Source organism: Pinus tabuliformis, chromosome 7 (genome assembly GCF_031772625.1).
Source record: "Pinus tabuliformis cultivar Carrire ecotype Pingquan chromosome 7, CPIR1, whole genome shotgun sequence".
NCBI lineage: Eukaryota > Viridiplantae > Streptophyta > Pinopsida > Pinales > Pinaceae > Pinus > Pinus tabuliformis.
The window spans coordinates 2,001,828,341-2,001,834,348 of record NC_142293.1 but is presented as its reverse complement, the minus strand read 5'-3'; positions in this window follow the sequence as shown (position 1 = coordinate 2,001,834,348).

The following is a 6,008-nucleotide window of genomic DNA, read 5'->3' as shown; positions in this document are numbered from 1 at the left end:
CGAATGTCAGAGCCTTTCGCGCGATATTTTCGGAGATATGATCTGAGGAAGTTGGTCTTTTTGCAGACTCCTGAATTACACTCAAAACAGGTGACCTAGGGAAAATCGTCATAACTTTCTTTCTGAGCATCGGATTGAAATTTCGTAAGAAGGTATAGAAAGAAGACGGACTGTAGCATTCGTTTATATATTTTTCAGAGTCAAAGGTTGAAACAGTGACACGTGGCACTTCATACAAGTTCGCTCTACTGAACTAGTCTATAATCAGGTCACTGCGGAAGATTGTGCATAACTCTTTCTTGGGGAATCCAATTTGGATCAGACTAGTGGCATTGGAAAGAGGACATAGAAGGCTACTGCAGGTCACAATTTAAGAATTGGATGATTCAAAATTACAGAGATACATCAGATTCAATATCAGGCTTCTACAAAGAAAAAAAAAGGTGTGTAGTTTTTTTTTAAATTTTTGTATAAGCTTGGTTTGAAGGAATTCAAAGGGCATAGTAAAGCATTATTATCGGTAACTGATGCCCCGAGGAAAGAAAATGAAAACACCTAGTAATCAACTTGAAAGCTCTAGCATGACTCATGAAGAAGAGGGAGAAATGCTACATGATATATCAAAATTACAAGAACAAGTGCAACAAATGTCTCGCACACAAAAGCTAACAGATGCTAAGATAAATGGCGTGGAATCTAAGATAAAGGGCATGGAAGCTAAGATGGATGATCTGAAGGCAGTTTTGAGGACAAATTTGAAGACAGACATGGCAGATTTGAAGACAGATTTGACAAATGTTTCTACAAGAAATACTTACTAATAGTGAAAAGGTTGTAAAGGAAACTCATGATGTGAACAAAAGAAATGTTAATCATGATTCCATAGACTCTAATGTTGGATTGAAGACCCACCATATTCCAAAAATCGATATGAGGAAGTTTGATGGCAAGGATCCCGCCACATGGATATTACAGATGGAGCAGTTCTTCGATCTCAATAATGTGCAAAACACACAAAAGGTACGTATGGCAACTTTATATTTGGAACCAAATCAGTTTTTATGGTATCAATGGCTTTGCTCTCGTAAACAATTTATCACTTGGGCAATTTTTATGGAAGAATTGATAGCACATTATGAGGATACAAAAAGCAACACTTTTTTTTAGCCAATTGATAAGTCTCAAACAAAAGGGTTCAATAATGGAGCACATTAAGGAGTTCCAAAAATTGAACATAAGGGTAAAAGATATTCCAGAGGAGCATAGGATTGATGTGTTCATAGGGTCTTTAAAGGATAATATCCAACATGATGTTCAACTTTGGGAACCTGATTCATTAGAGAAGGCATTCAGGTTAGCAAGAAAAATGGAAAGCAAAATAATGGCAACCAGGAAGCATACCACTCACAACTATCAAGACGGAAGTGCAGTTTCCCCTAGTCTTCCACAACCTATAAGGTTGACACCACAACAATTGGAAGAAAAAAGAGCAAAAGGGCTTTGTTATAGTTGTGATAGCAAATACACTAAAGGTCATAAGTGTGCTGAGAAGAAACTATTCTACATAGATGAAGAAAAGGAGCAAGAAAGGTAAAAAGAACATGATATGCTCCAGGAACAAAGCCTAGATGAAGAACAAATAAATCCCACCATATCTTGTAATGCATTGGCGGGAATTACCACTCCTCAAACCATCAAGATAGAAGGACAAATCAAGAAGAAAAAGGTAATAGTGTTGATTGATTCAGGAAGCACCCACAATTTTATTCATTGTAGGGTAGCAAAAGAATTGAATTGCTTCCTATATCCAGCACCAGAGTGTCAAGTGATGATTGCAAATGGAGGAACAATAAATTTCTCTGGGAAGTGCCATAATATCAAGCTATCCATGGGAGAATATGTATTGACTAGCCCAATGCTTTCCATTCCCATGGGAGGTGTTGATGTTGTACTAGGAGTACAATGGCTAAAATCCTTGGGTACAATAGCTTTTAATTTTCATGAACTTTTCATCAAATTTTCTACGGAAGGAAAGGAAGTTGAATTAAGGGGTATTGCAGGGAAACCAGGAAAGATAATCAGCTCTAATGGTATGACAAAGCTTCTAAAAAAAGAGCAAAGGGGTGTAATTGCACAATTATGTTCGCTAGATGTTTCCACATTAGAATCATCTATTTCTCTAGATCTCCAAAAAGTCACGGATAATCATTCCAAGGTATTTGAGACTCCCAAAGGTCTCCCACCTATGTGTGATCATGATCACGCTATTCATCTGATTCCAAGAAGTGTTCCTCCAAACATCAGGCCATACAGATATCCCTATGTCCAAAAAAGTGAAATTGAAGTATGGTTGCAGAAATGCTAGAGGCTAGTATAATTCAACTGAGTCAAAGTTCTTTCTTTGCTCCAGTAGTATTGGTGCACAAGAAAGATGGATCATGGTGCATGTGTCTGGATTATAGGGAGCTCAACAAGCTCACTATTAAAGATAAGTTCCCCATTCCTGTCATTGATGAATTACTGGATGAATTGCATGGATCAATTTACTTCACCAAGTTGGATCTTCGTTCAGGATATCATCAAATCAGAATGAAGATTGAATAAATTCCAAAAACGACATTTAGAACTCATGAGGGTCATTATGAATTTTTGGTCATGCCTTTTGGCCTTACCAATGCACCTTCAACATTTCAAGGTTTGATGAATTCAATTTTCAAACCATTCCTTAGAAAATTTGTGTTAGTATTTTTTGATGATATACTTATCTACAGTAAGTCTTGGAAGGATCATGTTGAACATGTTGACAGGGTGCTACAACTATTGGAGGAGAAACAATTATATGCCAAAAGATCCAAATGTTTTTTTGGAGTACAGGAGGTGGAATATTTGGGTCATATTGTATCTCATGAAGGAGTTAAGGTAGACCCTAGCAAAATTAAAGCCATTAAGGAATGGAAAATCCCCACATCCATAAAGCATTTGCGCAGATTTCTTGGGTTGACAGGGTATTATTGCAAGTTTGTTAAGAATTATGGGAGAATAGCAGCACCTCTAACGACATTATTGAAGAAAGATGCATTTTCATGGACTCCGGAAGCAACAAAGGCCTTTGAACATCTTAAAGAGGCAATGTGCCAAGCACCGGTCTTAGCTACACTGGACTTCACAAAAACCTTTATTGTGGAATGTGATGCTTCAGGAAATGGAATTGGTGCTGTTCTAATGCAAGATGAAAGACCCATTGCTTTTGAAAATCATCCAATCAAGGGAAAGTTTCTAAGAAAAGATATTTATGAGAAGGAAACGTTGACAATACTCCATGCACTTAAGAAATGGCGACCCTACCTAGTGGGAATACACTTCAAGGTAAAAACGGATCATGATAGCCTTAAATACTTTTTAGAACAAATATTATCCTCTGAAGAGCAACAAAAGTGGGTAACAAAGATGTTGGGTTATGACTTTGAAATCATCTACAAAAAAAGGAAGCAAAATGTGGTGGTAGATGCACTCTCAAGAAAGGATGAGGATGTGGAAGCATTGTTGTGCGCTATTTCTATCATCCAACCAGATTGGATAAATGAAGCAAGGGAGGAATGGAAGAATGATGAAGAAGTGTGGGCACTTATTTGAAAGCTACAACAAGGTTCCAGTACGTCTGATACATTTAGCTAGGAAAATGATTCATTATGGTACAAAGATCGCTTATGTTAGGATATTCCGACACATAGGATATAGTTAAGTTCAACTTGGTCTAGTGTAGAGTTAGGTATAGAGTTAGGTAAAGTGTGTTTCTTTACCGTTGTACATTTTGTAACTTACAATCCGATGGTCACGATATGTAGTGATCCGACGGTTCATTCTCTCCTCGGTATTACCGACACTTGATCCGTGGCTTGACACCCGATTGGTCCATGAATTCTATTTAAAGCGCATGGAGGGTCATTTGTAGGGTAATCCGTGCATGAGAGAAGCTTATGTACATTTTCATTCTTTGATTAATAAATTGCCTGAAGTGGCCGCGTTGGCTCAGGCCGTGGACTGTTTCCCTCTTTGAGGGTTTTAACCACGTCAAAAATACTGGTGTATTGATCTGTGATCTGGTTGTGAGCGGTGTCCTTTTGGTGTTCTTTCTGAGGAACTTACCCTGTAAATTCCTACATGGTATCAGAGCTATTTGAGGGCCGCGTCCGTTGGTGATCCAAATCTGAAGCCGGTAGAACTGCATCCGACTGCCATTTCCTAGATCTGTTGTTTCTGACTGCTTTCGGGCCAAGAGGACTGCTCTGTTGTGTTCGGAGCATCTGTTCCAGTGAGGAACCCCTTTCGTTTCACGCGAAAAGGTTTCCAGTAGCCCTAGCTGCGTCATTTTTAAGATCTGAAGGTATACAGTGTTTATTTGCAGTTTACTATTATTTTCTCTCTGCTTATTTCGGTTTCGGTTTGTTTAGCTTTTTTTAACCGGATCTATACCTTTCATTTCTGCGTATGCTCTTTGCCTTGCGACTCTGTGTGATCTGAGCAAATCAGAAACAGAAAGGAAGGATTTTTTCTCATGCGTATGCTCTTTTCCCTGCACCTTAGTGTGATCTCGGAAAATCAGAAACATTGAGAAAAATATTTAGTTTTTTGGCTAAAGCTAACTTTGAGCCGCAAGAGCTTTCTCAAGGCAAGCACGCAACCCAAAGTCCCCCCCCCCCCCCTCTCTCTCTCTCTCTCTCTCTCTCTCTCAAATTTTTTGTATAGATCAATTGGTTCAAAGCTATTTTAAGAGAGTAGAGGTCTTGGGTTCAAGTCTCCATTTTGTGGGGGCAGACTTTTTTTCATTTCCGCACATTCCCGCACTTCGTCGGCAACTTCAACAACTTTTTTTCAAAAAGCCATAACTGCTTCATCCGGAAGCCTTTTTCAGAGCCGTTTTTTTTAAACCAGCCTAATTTTTCGAGATCTATCCATTGGAACACTTACTTTCAGCATCTTTAGCTTCAATTTCTGTTGAAATGGAAAGTCAATACCAAGTTACCCTTGACAGCACCAACTACTTCCAATGGTTGTCCTACATGGAGGATTTACTTAGAAGTAAAGGTCTCTACCGAATAGCCACAGGCCAAGAAAAGAAACCGAAAGATGAAGACAAGGCTGCTAAATGGGAAAATAGACAAGATCAAGCACGTGGTTTGATAGGGATGTCTATTTCTCCAGATCTTAGATTCCATATTGCAGAACTTGAAACTCCTCATGAAGCAATGGAACAAATCAATAAAGTTTTTGGGATTAAAAATGAAATTAGAGCCCATCAACTTGAAAATGAGTTGCTTACATTGGACCCTAATAATTTTTCTTGCATTGAAGATTTCTTGTCTAAGTTCAAGACCCTTAGATATCTTTTGGAAGGTGTTAAGGTTAAGAAAGAAGATAGTAACCTTATTTATTCCATCCTTACTAAGTTGGGACCAGCCTACTCTGTATTTGTTTCCACCTTCCATTCTACAAGAGAAGCCTTAATTTCTCAAGGAAAAGACTACAAGCCCCCTTCCTTTGAATCTTTTTGTGATTCTTTAATAAGAGAACAAGAAAAACTCTTACACCTTGGTCTTCTTAATCTTGGAAACTCTTCCAAGAAAGCGTTAGCTGCCCAGCAGCAACCAAATTCAAAGAATCCTAAAAAGTCATATCCTAAAAAGAATGGTCCTAAACCAAACAAGGGTCCTAAGCAATTTCAGCCCCAAAATGAAAAATCATTTCAACAAAATGATAAGACAAATAAAAACAAAGGGAAGAAGACTGATAGACATTGCAATTTTTGTAATCGAGATGGGCACTTAGAATCAAAATGCTTTAAGAAGATGGAAGCCTTGGAAGCAACAATGAAGAAGCATAACATCCATTTGGGGCAATCTTCAACTTCAACTTCATCTTCAGGAATGGCACTTTCTGCATGTGGTTGTCAAGCATCTCGGTCTGGCTATGCATTAAATGTATCTTCTTCTTCTCATTCTCATGAGTGG